This window comes from Callithrix jacchus, chromosome 11, assembly GCF_049354715.1.
Source record: "Callithrix jacchus isolate 240 chromosome 11, calJac240_pri, whole genome shotgun sequence".
Taxonomy (NCBI): Eukaryota; Metazoa; Chordata; class Mammalia; order Primates; family Cebidae; genus Callithrix; species Callithrix jacchus.
The window spans coordinates 120,614,302-120,634,729 of NC_133512.1; positions in this window are offsets into that span (position 1 = coordinate 120,614,302).

A 20,428-nucleotide genomic window follows, 5' to 3' on the forward strand; every position below is an offset into this window, starting at 1 on the left:
GGTGCCATATTTAAAAAATGATTGCCTAATCTAAATTCATGAAGATCTACTTTATGTTTTTTCTCTAAGTGTCTTAAAGATTTAACTCTTATGTTTCAGTCCTTAATTCCCTTTGAGTTATTTTTTATGTGTGGTGTAAGATAGGGATCCAGATTCATTATTCTGCATGTGAATATACAATTTTCCCAGTACTATTTGTTATAGAGATTATTCTTTCCCCAATGAAAAGACATGTCCCTTTGTCTAAATCAACTGAACATAGACATGGGTTAATTTCTGATATCTCGATTTAATTAAATTCATCTATACATTTGTGCTCATGTTAATATTTCCCTTTACAACCACCATGGCCTTGTATTAATTTTGAAATCAAGAAACGTGAGTCCCCCAATTTTGTTCTACTATTTCAAGATAATTTTAGCTAATTTGGATCCTTTGCATTTCGACATGGATTTTAGAGGTTTGTCTTTTGTCTCTTTATTCATAAAAACAGATGATATTTTGATAGAAATTGCATTAAATCTATAGGTCAATCTGTCATCTTACTAATATTAAGTTTTATAATCGTGAACATGAAATGTTTTTTCATTTATTTAGGTTTTTCACTACTTTCCAAAATGTTATATATTTTTCAGTTACTGTAAGTCTTATACTTCTTTGACTAAATTACTAAATCTCTTGGGTTGTTTATTCCTCATATATGAAAATACAACTAATTTTTCTATATTGACCTTGTATTCTGCATTTTAATAATTTGTTCATTAACTATAAATTTATTTTTGTAAATTCTTTAAATTTTTTTTCTTCTATGATCATATAATTTATCAATTTTCAGTCTAGATACCTTTATTTATTTTTATCTAATTATCCTGGCTAGAGTTCCAGTACAATGTTGAATAAACGTGGTGATGCTGGACATTATTGTTATTTCTTATCTCAGGGGAACACTTAGTGTTTCACCATTAAGTTTGATGTTAGCTATGAAATGTTTACATATGACCTCATCACATTAAGAATGTTCCTTTGTATTCCTAGCTTGTTTAGTGTTTTTAACATTTTGTTAACAAAAAAATTGTGTGTCCATTGAGATGATTTTGTGCGTTTTTTTCCTTTAAATCATTGATAAAGTTTATAACATTGGTTGATTTTTGTATGTTGAACCACTGTTGCATTCCTGGGGTAAATCTTACTTAATCAGGGTGCATAATGATTTTAATATTCTGCTGAATTCAGTTTGCCAGTATTTTCTTAGAAGTGTTGCTCACCCTTCTATTTTGGAAGAGTTTGAGAAGAATGGGTGTTAATTCATCTTTAAATTTTTGGTAAATTATTCTACAAAGCCACCTAGACCTGTACTTTTCTTCCTGTAAAGCTTTTTGATCACAAAATCAGTGACTTTGTTATAGGTCTTTTGGGGTTTTCTACTTCTTTTTGAGTCAGTGTCAGTTGTATCTTTCAGATATTCATTTATTTTATCTAAGTTATCAAATTTGTCAGCATTTTATTTTTTATAGTATTCTTTATCCTTTAATTTCATTGTACTTGATGGTAATGTTTCCACTTTATTTCTGGTTCATAATTTTAGTCATTTCTTTTATCTTGAGAGGTTTAGCTAAAGGATTGCCTTCTAAAAATCTTTTCAAAAACCAACTTTTGGCTTTGTTGATTTTCTTTATTGTTTTTCTATTCTTCATCTTATTTTTCTCTGCTGTAGTCTTTATTATTTTCATCTTTCTTTTCGCTATGCATGCTCTTCTTTGCCTGGTTTCTAAAGGTGGCAAGTTAAGTTACTAATTTCAGATCTTCTTTTTAATATAATTGATTATTAGGAATTTCTCTCTGGGCACTGCTTTTGCTGCAGTTTATAAGTTTTGGTATGTTCTGTTTTTGTTTTTATTCATCTCAAAGTATGTTTTAATTTTCCTTGTGATATCTTCTTTAACTCATTGGTTTAGCAGTGTGTTGTCTAATTTGCACATAGTTGTAAATTTCCCAAATGTCCTTCTGATTGTGTATTGACTTCTAATATTATTTCATAGCTGTCAGATAAATAAATAATAAATAATATAAATGGGCAATTTTTTTCTAATTTATTGAAATATGTGGCCTAATACATGATATGATTTGGACAGGATTTCATGTACACTTGAAAAGATTGTAGATTCTGCTGCTATCATAGAGAATGTTTCTATAAATGTTTGTTAGGTTTAGTTTGTTTATAGCATTGTTTCAATCATCTGTTTTCTTTTCTGATATTCTGTCTAGTTGTTCTGTTATTAAAAGTTGAGTATTGAAGTCTCCAAATATCATTGTTGACTACATATTTCTCACTTCAACTCTGTCTTTTGCCTTTGTGTGCTTCATATACTTTGAGACTGTGCTTTCTGGTGAATGTATGTTTATTCTTGTTATATATTCTTGATAAATTGACCCTTTTTTCATTATATAGAGTTGTTTGTTTCTAGCAACATTTTGTGTTCTATTAATAAAGTCTATATTTTCTAATATCAGTATAAATACTTGATCTCTCTTTTGGCTACTGTTTACACAGAATATAATTTTCTATCCTTTGATTTGTTACCCACTTTTGTTTTTGAATCCACAGTAAATCTCTTCTAGGCAGCATAAAAAGCAAGTTTTTTTCATTTTGACAAACTCTGCCTTTCAATTTGAGAACTTAATCCATTTACATTTGATATAATTACTGATAAGAAAGAAACTTCTGCCACTTTGCCATTTTTTCTTCATATGTTTTATCTATTATTTTTCCTCATTCTTCCAACACTGCTTTATTTGTGTTACATAGATATTTTCTTGACTATCAGTTTAAAATTATCTTATTGCTTCTTTAGTACTTCGATTTTTGAGTTATTTTGTTGGTGGTTGCCTTGGAGATTACAATCAACACCTTAATTTTGAGCGATCTAATTTGGGTTAGGTCTAACTTAATTTTAATAGTATATAACATTTTGCCAGTACATAGCTTGTGAATACAAGTGACTGTCTAGTGTTCTTTCTTTTCAGATTATAGAACTTCCTTTTGCATTTTTTGTGGCACCTGTCTAACAGCCTATAGTTTCTGTTGATCCATTCGGTTTTTGTTTATCTGACAACATCTTAATTTTTTTCTTCTTTTTTGAAGAACCTAGGATTGTCTTAATTTCTCGTGCATTTTTAAAGAATAGTTTTGCTGGATAGAGACTTCTCAGTGACAGTTTTGTCATTTCAGCACTTTGAATATGCCCTCACACTGCCTTCAGAACTACATGGTTTCTAATAAGAAAGTATCTGTCAATCTTATTGAGGCTACTTTGTATATAATGAGCTTCTGATCTCTTGCTGCTTTTTAGACTGTGTCTTTGGTGTTTATCAGTTTCATTATAATATATGTAGATCTCTTTGAGTTTATCCTACTTGAAATATATTGAGCTTTTTGAATATGTACATTAAAGATTTTTATCAAATTTGAGAAGTATTTGGTCATCAATTTTTCAAGAATTATTTCTCATCCTTTGTGTTTTTCTCCTTTTGGGACTTCCATTATGCATATTTTTGTGTGCTTAATAATGTTCTGCAGGTCTCTTAGATTCTGTTTGTTTTTCTTCATTCATTTTACTTTCCTTCAGTAGATATTATAAATTGACCTATATTTAAGTTCATGATTCTTTCTTTTGCTTGTGAAATATGTAGTTGAGGGTTTCCACTGAATGTTTCTTTTCTTTTATTATAATTACCTCCAGAATTAAAATTTGGTTTCCTTTTATAATTTCTATCCCTTTATTAATATTTCCTTTATTTGTGAGACATCATTATTATGCCTTCTTTTAACTCTTTAGACATCATCTCTTTTAGCTCTTTAAGGACATTTAAAATAGCCAATTTGAAGTTTGTAACTCTTCCTTAGCCATCACTTCCTATTTGTGTAGAATCTCAGAATGAACCAGATGTGAGTCCTTGATGGCCACTTTTGTCTTTTCTGAGCATATGCACAACTCTGTGCATGCACATGCACTGCCTTCTAAATTCCTAGAAATATGTTATAGCTTTTCAAAATCTTTATTCCAAAAATATCTATTTTTCCAAACCTTTCTACTAAGTGATTTTGTTCCTTTATTATTTCCTCCAACTGCTATACATTGCCTCAGGCCTAGGCAACTGAAATACTTGTCTGTAAATGTTTGCAACAGATGCTGACAGGGTAGTGGCTTTAGTGCTGGGTGAATTCCAAGTTAGACAAGATAAAACAAGCCTTTTGAGTGTGTCTTCCTTCTGCCACCAGAAAGGTAAAAACAAATCATTTCAACTCTTTGCAAATGAGATCTGTTTTGCTTCGTCCATACCAATACAGGCAATATGGGCTGTAATTTACAAGGCTACCACTGTGCTGATAGTGGGGGTGAAACAAGGGTAAGTGGGTGGATCACCTGAGGTCAGGAATTTGAGACCAGCCTGGCCAACATGGTGAAACCCTGTCTCTACTGAAAACACAAAAACTAGCCGGGCATGGAGGCAGGTGCCTGTAATCCCAGCAACTCAGGAGGCTGAGGCAGGAAAATTGCTTGAACCTTAGAGGCACAGGTTGCAGTGAGCTGAGATTGCTGCCACTGCACTACAACCTGGGCAACAAGAGTGACACTCCAAAAAAACGTGCTGCTCTTACTGAGATTAGCTATTTTTCTTAAATGAATGTTCCCTGCGTTGCTGCAAGTTTTTGATTAGCTTTTAAAGGTCTAATTCTTTACCATGTCAGTATAGTTAATATTTTTAAAAATCTGTCTTTATAAATAAAGGTATAAGTACCTTATATTGAGAAGAGGTGTGACTTTGAAGATCGCATGTACTATTTAAACATGTGCTGGCTACTTTGTGATGAAATAATTAAGAGTTGAACTTACATATGAGCCATGTGTGTTTTTATTTTAGAAAAAAATTCTAACTTGAAATTTTCACATGTGGTTTCAGGCAAATATTAAAGAAAATAGTCTGACCCTTCAATAATAGCATTTTGAATGCTATTATGGTGAATGGCATTTTTGAAAGAAATGAATATTTGTGATATTTTTTGTGACACTTCCATTATATCACCTATAAAAAATCGTTATATTTTCAAATTTAGTAACATAATTTTCTATCATATTTAAAAATTTTCCACATAAATTTTATGATAAGTATTCAATCTATTTGTTAAAAAAAATAAAAGGCAGTATCTTCTGATTCGTTTAAAAGAAGTAGACAGGAAAGACAAAATTTTACAGATCCATTTCAATGAAAACATTCAGAGAAATTTTAGATGTGATTGAAATATTAGTATCATTATCTAGTAAGCACAGTTGATGATATTTCTTCTGTTTAGATATAACCTCATTATTGTCTTATTTTTAAAGCTACAACAGCCTTTGAAACCAATTATTTAAATAAATTGAATTTAAAATCAAATCTTTAATTTTTGGATGTAAATGTTTTACTATATTTCCAAAATTAGCTAAGCATTTTCTATTTGTGTATAAAGGAAAAGATCTTTTATGTCATTAATGGACAAAATGCACTTAAGATATTAATTTTTCTCTTTAATTTCCATCTTTGTATATGATTAATGTTAAATTATTAATACAGTAGAATATGTCTTATAAATATACTTTCATGAATACTTTCTTGATAATTATCAAAACCATGAACTGACCATCTAACTTTTGTTTTTGATATTAATACTACACACTAGTAACTAAAATAGTACGTTCTCTGCCCTTGATTTGATATATATTAAAGATGTCATAAGGGATATTTTTAGCTTATCTTGATTTTAAATAAAATTTTAAATTATCAATTTCTGGAAAAAGTTGGAATATTATTTTGAAATAGACCACATTTGTTTTTGACACATTCTTAACCTTATTTGGGATATGAGATTGAAATTTTTCATTTATCTCTTCAAATTGGTACACTAATTTAAACTGTGCAGAGTTTATCCTTCTGCAAATGTTACCAACTATGCTGGAAATAGAGGTATGGAAGTCTAGCATTAATTGTGTATACATGCAATAGAGACTTTTATGTCTTTTATCTCCACAGTTAAAGAAACAAGGCTGAGACATATTTTTTTCTTTGCTAAAGTAATTAGGTTTGAATAATAATTTCTTCTCCAAATGAAATTTTGTTTGTATTTCAAAAATTAATGGCAAATTAATGCATAATACAAATTGGTGTCAGAGTGAAGACATCACTAAGCATATGCATCAACTTCAGCAAAGACTGCTATAACCACTTCCCAAATCTATGTTAAGATGATGATCATGGTGGTAGCAGTAATAGTAGTTGAAGTAGTAATAGAAGTAATAGCAGTGGCAGCAGTAGTGTCGGTGATGATGGTTCTAATAAATGATAATAGTAGCTATTTAGCACAGTTCTAAACACTTCACATATAATCACTCATTTAATACAACAGCCCATGAAGTTGGCGCTATAATTACTGTCATTATATTGATGAGAAAACCAAAGTTCAGAAATTTAAATAACTAGCATCCATACTCACATCTAGTAAGTGGAATAATATAGATTTAAAACAAGAAATTCAGTAGTTCAAGAGGGAAAGAGCATATATGACTCAGGATCAGATAAATAAAAGACTCATGAGATTCTATAGGGTAACTTCATGCAGGGCTTTAGTAAAACTAAAGGATAGGAAAAACAAAGTATTTTCAACAAAAGGTGGCATAACAACTGGTTAATCATGTGGGGAAAATGACTGTGGTCGTCATGTCTTACCACCCAATAAAGCACAACAGGGGAAAGCATAGACAACCATAGACCTGAAAACTTACAGCTGTAGTCCCCCTGGGTTCTTTTCTTCTTTGGATTTTGAACTACCAACATATGCATGAGCTATCTCAGTTTCACGAGAGGCAAAGCATAATTGCTGCAGAGTCTTTTATACTCCACTTGTCAAGTAGCTAAAGCCAGGTGATGTAACTAATTAAACCAAGGCAACACTATCAGTGTCCACATTTGTAAACTACAAAGACAAGCTGATAGTGGGTGTCTCCAGATGTGTTTAAAACTTTAAATAGCATATCATAACTTATTTACTAGTATATCTCATCCTTATCTTCACCAAAAGTTAATACCAGACTTTTAGGCAACCAATGTGTAAGCATAGAGCTGCCTAGTCCAGCAATAAAATAATCCCATCCTTACAAAGGCAGGATAAGCAGTCTGTCTTTTGATGATCAAGTATTTATACTTTAAAAGTTTAATGTTTTCATTTTTTCTTTTTATTGTTAGTGTTTTTTACTTTCTAAAAAAACTAGTGCTACTTTAGTGTTGTGAAAACATTCTCTGATATTTTCTTTAATTTATTCCTGAGACTTAAAATATATCTTTCATGATTAAATCTATCCATATAGAAGTTATATTTGGGGACAGTATGAAATAGAGGCTAATGGTCACTTTCTTCATATGGTTAATCTGTTATGGCACCTTTCACTTTTCATTTAATTAACTGGGCTTCTTTGATTAAAATCAGTTGATAGTGGAAGTCTATTTCTGAACTTTATTATAACTTATTATTTAGTTTTCTTTATACCAGTACCACACTGTGCTGACCCAATAGAGTATGTTCTAAAACGAGCTTGAAGTGTATGTTCTTACATGTCAAGATTCTTTTGGCTATTTTAGACTCTAAATTTCCATAAAACTTTTAGAGTCAACTTTTCAATTGTACCCTGCCAAAAGCAGCCTGTTGGAATTGCAAAAAAATCATTTTAGAAGAATGAACTTCTTAACAATACCAAGTCTACCCATCTATGAACCAGTTGGCTTACTATTTATGTAGATTTTTCCTTTTGTTTTTAACATTTCCTGCACCAATATTTTCTGATTTTTAGGGTAGAGACTTTGCAAATCTGTCATTAAGTTTCTTCATAATAATTTTATTTTTTGATGGTATGACATATGGTATATTTATACTTTTATTCTCCAATTATTTATAGCTAGTTTGTAAATAAACTATTCCTCATAAATGCAGAGAATAGAATGGTTGGGTGGTTACCAAAGGCTGGAGGAAGAGGGACATGGGGATGTCGTGCAATTGGTATAACATTTCACCGTCACAGGATGAACTAGTTCTAGATATATGATATACAGCATAGTGCCTATTGTACACTTAGAATGTTTTAAGAGAATGGATCTTATGTTAACGTTCTTACCACAAAACAAACAAAGCAAATACACAAAAATTTCTGGATGTAATGGGTATGTCTATCACCTTGATTGTGGTGATGGTTTCATGAGCATATCATAGGTCCAAACTCATCCAATGGTATGCATTAAATATGTACAGTACTTCTTTTACCCCAATAAAGTTTCTTAGACATATAAAATTGACTTTTGCATATTGACTTTATGTTCTGCAAACTTGTTAAATCACTTATAATTTGTAGCAATCTATTAGTAGAATCATTAGGATTTTTTAATCCATGCTGTCTTATTGTCTATGAACAAAGACATTCTATTTCTTTCATTTCCATGTGTATGAGATGGAAAAGTTTGGTTAAATATATATATGCCTATTTCATACAGATGGAGAAGTATATAAGGTGTATACAAAATGGATATTGATCTGACATTTTTTTCTCCTTTGAAATGCAAATATTGTGGTGGGAATAAAATCCTAAAAAGTTGAAAGCCAGTTAATTTTCCTAAACATGATGGTTGTATAGAATGTTCATTATAAAGGCTCCTAGAAGTGGGCTTGGTAGAGCTGAAATGTGGCACATGTTCTGGTTAATGGGTTATATATCCCAGAAAATGTTTAGAGTGGGGCTGGATTACCCTAGCTAAAATGGGAAGATTTTGCACTCATTGAATTTATTTTATGAGCAGTTACCTTCTATCTGGAAGAAAGGTTTACTGGAAATAGGAAACCTATGAAGAAAGCACTGAATAAGAGAATGAGGAAAAGGTGCATTCACATACAGAGAAAAGTATGATGGAAAACAAATTTTGTTTTTTTAAATAATCTCAATGTTATGACTTTTATTCATTTTTCTTTATTTGAATAACTTCAATCTATTAGTACAGTATAAAAGGTAAAGAATCACAGTTCTTTTACCCTTCAAATCTTTGTTGAATATCTATAAATACTAGATAATGAGACACAAAAATGATAATATGCAGTTTCTGTAATTTTATCACTTTTGATGCAACTCCTGCCCTCATGCTCAGCCATATTAGGGTGGGGACCTGACTTGAACTACAGCCAGTTTATGCTCCTGACAGTGAATTTATTTAAATACTCTCAAACTCCATATTCCAACACAGCCAATGCTTCAGATATAAGCATGTGGCTCAGTTTGAGTAAATAAACTAAAGATATTTTCTGGACATTGGTTTGTATAAACTATTTTTTATAGATGTTATTGGAGATATTTCTCTTGTGGATGGCAAGTTAAAATGCTAATATGAGTAGACATAGCTTGCTTGGAATACTACAGAGGAAGTAAAAAAAATGTAAGGAAACAGAACTGAAGCCCTAAGAATACTTTGAAAGTATTTGTTTACATTTAACATAGGTAAAATTAAGGCGTTGTGTATATGGGTATGTGTCTGTCTCTGTGGTGGTATGGTAGAAAATAGGGCTAGGTGGCGAGGATGTAATATTTGAGCTGAAAAATGAAATCGTTTTGAATTTACTCAAAGTTTTGGTCTTTATCCTTTAAGTCTGTGGAGTCATCTATGATATTTTTATAGGAGGAACAAATATTTTTAATGACCAATGTCAAATTATACACCTCTGCAGTTGGAGATAAAGAAGACCTACTTTTTGAATTGCTAACGTCCTGAAAATTTTAATATGCAATATCGTCTCTGTATAATCACAATGAAAGGTGTAATTAATTGAACACTGTCGAAGTTAATTGCAATCTGAATGGTCCAGGATGCCATACTTCCTGTCAAACTTAATTTGAATCTTTTTAAAAATTAAGTCACTTTTTAATTGGTTTGAAGGCTTCCCCAAAGCATGCCTTTCCATATGAAATCATTTTATTGGGAACTGAAATAAAGTGATGTGCTTGCCTCAGCTAAATGAAGCGTATCCCCATTGTACCTGACAGAAGTTAAAACTGACAAGAGCCTCATAAAAGAATTATCAGAAAAGTGGACTTTGAAGTAAGGGTACAACCAAGAGACACTGGTGTGGCCTTGGAACAATAGGGGAAGTTTTTCTTTTCTATACATCTCTTTTCTCATGTGTCTACTTAAAGAACTACAGTTTTCTCTCTTATTTATAGTTCATAAGAGAGCTTTGGATATTTAAACTACTAATAGCAGATGCAGTGAACTGAAAACATGCATAGAACTATATAATCCATTATGTTAGCTTTACTTTCTGTAATTTTGATGAATCTGATTCTCTCTTTACCTCAGGAGAATAAAGAATTTAAAAATAGATATAAGATTATATACCACATTATTTTAACTTTCTTGTCTGTATTTAAAGATGAAGTTGATTTTCTTCCTGACTTAGTAAAAATAAAACCTGTTTTTTCCCACTCATCCATGTAACTGTAATGGACTGTATCACCCAACTGGTCCTGTTGGAAGAGTCACTTATTTTATTCTCTAATCACTCGATAGATTATGTTGCTTAAAATAGATTAAAATTCACTTATATCCATCTCTTCCACATCCTAAGTCCATATAATCATTATTTCTTAGTAAATACATGAATCAGTATTTTTGTTCACTAAATATTTTGACCCAGCTGCTTCCTGGGACATGGCAAGATTGTATTTTCTCACACTATCTGAAGTTAGACATGGATCTGTGTGACTTCCTCTGGTCAATAAAATGTGAGTGGATATGATACATGTTATTTCCAGGTGAAAGCTTTCTTTTAAGAAGAAAAACAAATCTCCTTAATCTGATAAATTTTCTACTAATATTCTCCAGCAAAAACTGTTTACTATTGAAATCTTTCTCATTCAGTCAGGGACAATTAAAGATGCCCACAGTCACCATGTCTACTTGATTTTTCACTGGAGGTGAAAACAAAGAAAAAAGATGTTATGGTTCTTCAAGGAAATCATAAGGCTGTCAAAACTGTTACCACATGTGATCGAATTATTTTTATAGAAGACAAAACATCAGATATAGAACATTATTACAATGAACATGTTTGACAAGGTGGTTGGATATAAGATCAAAACACAAAAATAAATTATATTTATACCTATTAGCAACAGTGACCATCCTTGCACTCTCAGACAAATCTTGGACTTACTACCCAGTATCTGTTGACAAAAACTGACCCATCTTGCTATTCTACGCTAGGCTAGCCATTATGTCCTGACTTGCACATCATGACATATATAGAAAAATGATCATATTTGTTTAGCAGCCAAAAGGCTGCTTTTGGCCAGAGGGAACCAGCCCAGACTCATCTGTGGTATATGCTCTTTCATATTGATAAACCATCTTAAAGCTTACAAAGTGTTTTCATAGACAATTTGTAGATGTTTAATCTAGCACATAGAAATATGCAATCATCTGCAATAAATCCATTTTTAAATAGCCCTGATTAAAATAATGATTCTGCATATGTGTAACCATCATTTGATACAGTCTCCTGGCAACACAACCTACTTAGAATTGATGAAAAATCTTACAGCTTATTCCTATTGTAATACTGACTTGGTTCATAAAACCATTCATACCCATGTTCAACTGCCCCAAATACCTTTCTTTTTGCCATATATGTGAGAAACAATGTTGAGATCAGGTGGTTTAATATGAATCAGGCTTGGACTAGTCTTTTAATATTAAGACCTATAACATGTGCTTTCTGCAACTCTTTTGTCCATGTTAAGCATTTTCAGGGTAGAGTGAGAAACAACATCAGCAATTGCTGATTATTTTGAAACCTTTGCTGTAGTGCTTGTTTTAAAAAATGTGGCTGAATAATTGCTCTTTCAGACTTTTTTTCTACAAGTTTATAAATCCAAACGTCTTCATCTAAAAGTGTATATGATTTGTATTTTAATTACATTTTAGCCACAACTTTAGGCAGAAGTAGGGAGATAAAATATTAATTTGAAAACAATATTTACACTTAGGACTCAAACTCAAAAGATTTGTAAATTCATTTCCTGAATTTTCGTCTTCTTCACCCATTTCTTACTATTCAAAGGATTTTAACCCATGTCAGAGCTTTTTGTCATCTATTAGGAACTTAGCGACTCTGGTTTGCTTGCTTCATTTACCTGCTTATTTTGGTCTCCATTTATCATTATTTTTAACAGTTGTCAGCATTAAATGTGATTTGCAACATCAGCCAACTCACACAGCAAATGCAAATCCTTTTGAATTTCACTTGCAATTTCTGGACTTCCCCAGTCCTTTCAGTTTTGCTTTTTCAGCACTATTTGATTTTTTTTTTCCATTAGGGACAGCAATTTTTATTGTTTTAAAGGCAACAGAGACTAAAACAGGCATGTTCAATTAGACATGATTCTTCAGAGTTATACAAACTAGAGCACTTATATTTCAGCAACCACAGTCTACATAACTAATAGGACTTCGCTGTCTTATGGCAGATAATACACAATAATGGAGATTTTTTTCTCTTCTTTGGGGAGGAAAACATTAGAAGACAGTTATGTTTGCATACCCTTTAGGTTTCTTCAGTGCTGCTCCATTATAGCATTTAATTTTGATTTAAGATTTTAGTTTACTATTGTTTGCTTTTATTTCTGAAAATGGCAAGAACACATTTCTTTGCGAATATTCAAACATGATATTATTTAGAAACTCAGCTTTCTGTTTGCACAGTATTCAATTTTAGCACCATTTTAGATTTTAATGAGATTTACAAAAGCTAATATTTTTAAAATCCTTTGGGAACAAAATTCAAATTGTTTTATCATTTTTATCATAGATCATAATTATATGTGTTCAAATAGGCATATTTCCAAAGCTGGGTGAGATGCAAAGCCACACAGATACATACGGGTTTTTTTTTTGCCCTCAGTATAAAGAATGGCAGACACACTTCTTTAAAATCCAAGCAAAATATCATGGCTAAATGCACACACGTTAAGCTGAGATTATAGTCTCTTAATTCGAACACCTAATAAAACTAATACCAATTAGAAAAAGAAGCAAAATAAATTCATTGCTAGTAACATGATCATATGCCCTTAAATCATTAACTGCAAAAGTGTTAATCAGTGAAAGCAGCAAATCGAGTGAAAATGATTTAATGGCAGGCCCTTTCTCCTTTGCCTACCTCTTTTCTCCCTTTTCTGCACATGCACATTCAGAGCCTGAAGTCGTTACTAGGAAAGCACAATCCTTTTCTGGAGCGGACCATCACAGGCTTGCTCATGCCACTGGTCAAATGTGGCTTCATGAAATCTGGGAAAGGGGGAAACAGCAGCACTGTGATTGGCTCAGACCAATCATGGTTCACTGTTAGGCCCAGGTGCATCAGCTAAGAACCAAACTGAGATTCTTTCAGCAAAGAGTGTGGGCAGCTGTTTAACAGGTATGTGACTCTGTGTCTACCACATTTATTTTCTCCTAATGTGAAAAAGAAAGACTGAGATAGGACCTTTCTCTCTTCCCTCTTCATACTAGAGGAAATAGGAATGGCTACTGGGGAGATATGGGTAAAATGAGAGAAATAAACAACAAAGATTCTATTACAGAAACCTAGGATTTATGACTCCATGTGGAATTGGAATAATCTGAATATGTGTCTCTGTGGTGAACTGAAAAATGTACCCTGTCCCCCCCAAAAAAACAAAAGAATTCACATCATAACCCCTAAAAGTTTATCTATCAAAAAAGGATCTTCACACACATGATTAAGAATTTTGAGATGAGGAGATTATTCTGATTTATGCAGATCAGCCCTAAATACAATCACTTGTATTCTTTTAAAAGGCAGAGGGAGGCTACACACACACACACACACACACACACACACACACACGAAACAGATTGAGAGAGAGAGTGTGTATCTGTGCAGAATGTGAATACTCAGGCCAAAAAGTAATGAATACCGGAAGCCAACAGAAGTTAGAAGAAGCAAAAAAAGAAATCTCCCCTAGGACCTCCAAAGGAAATTTGGGCCTGCTGATACCTGAATATCAGCTCAGTAATACCCATCTGAGACTTCTGCCCTTCAGAATTATTAGAGAGTAAATTCCTGTTGTTTTATGCCACTAGGTTTGTGAAAATTTGTTGTAGCAGTCACAGGAAGCCAACACAATCCCTTCTGGGAATATGGCATAGTCCTCATTTCACAACTTCTCCCTGCTTTTTGCTGGGGTAGAATGAAAATCTCTTCTTCAACTGAAAAAATTCTCTTTCCATATTATTTCATTTTAAAAACAGGAAAAAGTAGATGGTTTGTGAAGTCATTTCCTCAAAACCTAATCATTCTGCAACCATGTTTTCTATCAATCCATTGAAATTGTCTTAAACAAGATAACGACTGCCTAAAAACAAATCCTAAGCAGCATTTGATTTTTTTGTGTGTGTGTGTGACAGAGTCTCTCTGTCAGCCAGGCTGGAGTGTAGTGGTGTGATCTCAGCCCACTGCAACCTCCGCCTCCCAGGTTCAAACAATTCTCCTTCCTCAGCCTCTGGAGTGGCGGGGACTACAGGAGCATGCCACCACACCTAGCTAATTGTTGTTTTGTTTGTTTGTTTGTTTGCATTTCTAGTAGAGATGGGGTTTCGCCGTGTTAGCCAGGATGGTCTCGATCTCCTGACCTCGTGGTTCACCAGCCTCGGCCTCCCAAACTGCTGGGATTACATTCATGAGCCACCATACCTGGCCACAACATTTGCTTTTAAATGTTTACCTTGACTTTGCTGAATTTGACAGGACTTATACTTTCTTCTATCTTAAAACTCTGTCTTTACTACAGTGATTACACAGACAATGCTTTCATATTTTTCTTCTGTTTCTAGCAGATTTACTTTTCAGGAATGTTTCCTCCAACACTGAATCTTTAATGTTATTTATTCTGCGTTTTCATACTTGGTCCCTTTAACTTACTCTAGAGTTGACGCTGGACTTTTTCCTCCACACTCCTATGAAGCCAAATGTAAAATGAATTAGCACAGAAACATGTAAAACAAATGATGTATTATATCATTAAAGAAGCATAAATTATTTATCTTTTATTTCATTATTTCGCATTTTCCATTATAAGAATTTTGCTTTCATGTTACTGAGAACATGCTGCTAGTTTACGAGATCATGTTTATAGTAAGAAAAAGGAAGAAAACTTCTAAAAAGACAAATACTTTCTTAATTAAGCAAATACACATTAGGCTCATAAGATTCTCAATTCATGTGAATAAAGCTTTGTTAACATTTATGCAGCCTTGCACATTAAAGTCATTAATGAAATGTTCATAATACTGGAATGCATACTTATGCCTGTATATTTACTCTCATTTCACAAAAGAAAACATTGATATTAGGTGAAATTGAGAAGTTTAAAATCCATGACATGATTTAGTCATCTGTATCTTTCCATGACATATGAAAGATGTGCTTGGAGTGAAATAGTTTTGTATTAGTCCATTCTCAAGCTGCTATGAAGAAATATCTGAGACTGGTAATTTATAAAGGAAAGAGGTTTAATTGACTCACAGTTCTGCATGGCTGGGAAGACCTCAGGAAACTCACAATCATGGTGGAATGGGAAGCAAACATATGAAGCTGCCTTCTTCATATGTAGGCAGCAGAAGTGCTGAGCAAAGTGGGGAAAGTCCCCTGTAAAACCATCAGATCTTGAGAACTCACCATCATGAGAACAGCATGGGAGTAACCTCCTCCATGATTCAATTATGTCCCACCAGGTCCCACCCCTGACACATGGGGGTTATAGGAACTACAATTCAAGGTAAGATTTGGGAGTGAACACAGCCAAAGCATATCAACTTTCCCTCAAGTATTATTATAAAGAAGTCTTTATGTCCAAGGTTGTAGGATTTAGATTGACTTTAGGCACAAATGTAGTGGAGTTCCTTATTCAAATGGAGTTTCAAGAACATAGGGAAACTTCTTTATTTCCTACCCTAGCCCCAGATCCCTTTACTAAACCTAAGACTTCTCTCATAGAGCTTCCTTATTCTAGCTAATGTCTTTAGTCATTTGCTAAATTCCACAATCTATTTTAGAAAGTAATATGTTGACTGTTATCAGTACATCAAAGAGCATTTAAACTTTCCAAATCATTGTTTCTGAATTTAAACATAAATTCATAGGTCGTAAAGGCATTGAGGGAGGAAATTTGCAGATAATGGTTGGTTGAAATCTTCAAGTCTTCTAAAATTTTATCTAGGGGATAGATTATAACTACAGGCAAGTTTGTCCTGAGCTGATAAATACCTTTAAGTAGCATATCACGTATAACTGGATTTCATTCAGTAGACAAACTATGTAACATGAATCTCAAACTAGGTACCAAACAAAATAAAAAGTTAGCTTTATAGTGCGATAGTTATCAGCATCAAAATGAAGTTACTTGTCTTACAAACGCTGACAAATACAGCCAGGGAAGTCCATGAAGGGAGGGTTCTCATGAGCAAATGCTTGATAACAAAAATGTCACAGAAGACTGCATAAATCATAACCTTGTATGAAGGTCATCACAACCTTACACAAAAGATACTGTGTAAGCACATTTGCCCAGAACTGCCTGCCCAATCTCAAACGGGTACCACCCTCATTATTCATCCCTGTAGCCAAGGATAATTATCTCAAAACAATTATGTAATCCTCCTAATTCTTCCTTTAAATCTTTGTCTTCCTTTACTTTCCCTGAATAGACACATAATTTACTATGGCACATGTATTCCCATTGCAATGCCTATTCTTGAATAAATATTTTCTCTTAGTCTTCCTCTCTGTTATTTAAGGTGACAATAATTCTATTCTTTTTTTTCTCAAATGCCTTCAGCTCAAACTATTCTTTCCTGTAAGAAAGAAATACATATTTTGGATACTTGCCCTGCTTCTTAAACACATATCCTTGCAGCACATATATCTGTAGGATATTTAGGCTTTTAATAAATTCTATGTACTTAAAAATTAGAAAATGGGTGAGATTTCTAGAGAAATGCTTGAGAAAGTGGTTTTAATATCTAGTTACATGGTGAAAACGTAGCCTGAATAACCGATCATATTTATTCAAGTATATGTAGGTACTGTCTTTCTTTTATTTTCTTTTGAGACAGAGTTTCTCTCTGGTTACCCAGGCTGGAGTGCAATAGCATGATCTTGGCTCACCACAACCTCTGCCTCCTGGGTTCAAGTGATTCTCCTGCCTCAGCCGCCCAAGTAGCTGGAATTACAGGTATGTGCCACCCCACCCAGCTATGTTTGTAGTTTTAGTAGAGACGGGGTTTCTCCATGTTGGTCAGGCTGATCTCGAACTCCAGACCTCAGGTGATCTGCCTGCCTCAGCCTCCCAAAGTTCTGGGATTGCAGGCATGAGCCACCGAACCTGACTCCATATGTATTTCTTTAATATAGCAAACATATTGTCTGGCTTAAATGAAATGTTGTTGGTTTAGTGGACTACTTGCTTTTAAATATATTTGATGTTTTTAGTCCTATGTACTCTTAGTATATGTCAAAGAATACATACATATGAAAGGAATTTTATATTTATGCATAAATTTCTCGAATAATAGTTAGACATAAAGATAGAAGAAAGTATTTGGAAGTTGATATTTCAAAATGAGCATGGAGTTTCCCTGAAACTTGGAGGATACATTAAAATTGTCAATTATCTGTAGAGCAAACAGTTTGGATCTTTTAAATTACTATTCCTTGAGAATATGTCCTTAAAAGTCTGTTCAGAAAACCTGTTACCTGACTAAAAGCCAGAAGACATAAAACATCAAACTTCTGAAAAGACTGGAAATTTAAATGGGCTTGTTTGCTGGTCCAACCCCACAATCGAACTGCAGAGGGCACAAATCAGCTTTCAAGGAGGGGTGTAAGCAGATGTTGAGTAATTGAAGAATATAACTCATTATCGGCTACTAAATATAGGGAAAAAATATGCTCAGAATGAAAACTTTTGTGCGGTAAATGGGGAACATTATTAAGTCTAGTGGCAGGGGATCCTACTGTGGGAATGTTAGAGATTAGAGTAAAAAATTAGTTTAAGGAGATTTGAGGACTATGGTCATCTTAAAGCAATTCACTTAGAAAAAAGAAATAAAGGCCGGGCGCGGTGGCTCAAGCCTGTAATCCCAGCACTTTGGCAGGCCGAGGCAGGTGGATCATGAGGTCAAGAGATCGAGACCATCCTGGTCAACATGGTGAAACCCTGTCTCTACTAAAAATACAAAAAATTAGCTGGGCACAGTGGCGTGTGCCTGTAGTCCCAGCTACTCAGGAGGCTGAGGCAGGAGAATTGCCTGAACCCAGGAGGCGGAGGTTGCGGTGAGCCGAGATCGTGCCATTGCACTCCAGCCTGGGTAACAAGAGCGAAACTCCATCTCAAAAAAAAAAAAAAAAAAAAGAAAGAAAAAGAAAAAAGGAATAAAGACAGAAGAGACAGAAGAGTGACTTAAGAGGCACAGTTGAGTTTCCTATAGATTCTACTTGTTGAGTTTCCTATAGATTCTGGATATTAGAACTTTGTCAGATGCATAGTTGGTTAATACTTTCTCTCATACCGTAGCTTGTCTGCTCTTTTGATAATTTCTTTTGTTGTGTAGAAGTTCTTCAGTCTAATTAGGTCCCATTTGTCAATCTTTGTTTTTGTTGCAATGACTTTTGAGACTTAACCAAAAATTATTTGCCAAGGCCAATATTGAGAAGATACTGGCCTTGAGGGTTTTTGCATCTAGGTTCATCGCAGACATTAGTCTGAAGTTTTCTTTTTTTGTTGTGTCTCTGCCAGATTTTGGTATCAGGCTGATGCCAGCTTCATAGAATGAGTTAGGAAGGAGTCTCTTCTCCTCAAATTTTATCATAGTTTCAGTGGGATTAGTATCATTTCTTCTTTGTACATCTGGTAGAATTCAGCTGTGAATCCATCTGTTCCAGGAATTGTTTTGGTTGGTAGGGTCTTTATTATGGATTCAATTTGAGAAGCTGATATTGGTCTATTCAGGGTTTCAATCTCTTCTTGATTCAATCTTTGGAGATTGTGCTTCCAGGAAGTTATTCAGTTACTCTAGGTTATCTTCTAGAATTTTAATAGTTTGAGGTCTTGCATTTAAATCTTTAATCTATTTTAGTTAATTTTTATATGATGAATGGTAGTGATTTACCTTCAATCTTCTGCATATGGCTGGCCAGTTATCCCAGCATTATTTGTTGAATAGGGAGTCATTTCCCTATGGCTTGTTGTTGTTGGCCTTTTTGAATATCAGATGGTTGTAGGTGTGCAGCTTTATTTGTGAGTTTTCTTTTTCTTTTCTTTTTTTTCTTTAGACAGAGTCTCACTCTGTTGCCCAGGCTAAAGTGCAGTGGCTCGATCTTGGCTTATTGTAACTTCCATCTCCCAGGTTCAAGCGATTCTTGTTCCTCAGCCTCCTAACTGGGACTACAGGTGTGTGTCTGGCTAATTTTTGTGTTTTTCATAAAGATGTGGTTTCACCATGTTGACCAGGCTGATCTCGAACTCCTGGCCTCAAGTAATCCACCTGCCCTGGTCTCCCAATGTGCTGAGATTACAAGGGTGAGCCACTGCCTGGCTGACTTGTGAGTTTTCTATTCTGTTCCATTGGCCTATATGTCTGTGTCTCAGTATCAAGCTGTTTTGGTTACTGTGACTTTACAGTATAGTTTGAAGTCAAGTAATGTGATACCTCTGGTTTTGTTCTTTTTGCTTAGGATTGCTATGGCTAGTTGGCTTTTTTTGTTCTATATGAATTTTATAATACTTTTCTTCAAATTCTGTGAAAAATGACATTGGTAGTTTGGTAAAAATAGCGGTGAATCTGTAAATTGCTTTGGGCAGTATGGCCATTTTTATGATATTCTAATCCATAAGCATGAAATGTTTTTCTCTTTATTTGTGTAATCTCTGATTTCTTTCAGCAGTGTTTTGTAGTTCTCCTTATAAAGATCTTTCACCTTCGTTAGCTGTATTCCTAGGTATTTCATTTTCTTTCTGGCTATTTTAAGTAATATTGTGTTCTCGGTTTCACTTTCAGCCTGGACTTTTGTGGTGTTTAGACAGGCCACTGATTTTTGTACAGGATTTTGTATCCTGAAACTTTACTAAAGTTGTTTAAAAATTCCAGGAGCCTTTTGGCAGAGTCTTTAGGATTTTCTAGAAACAGAATCATATTGTTAGCAGAGATAGTTTGATTCCTTTTTTGTTTCCTGTTTAAATACCTTTTATTTCTTTCTGATTATCCTGACTAGGACTTCCAGTACTAT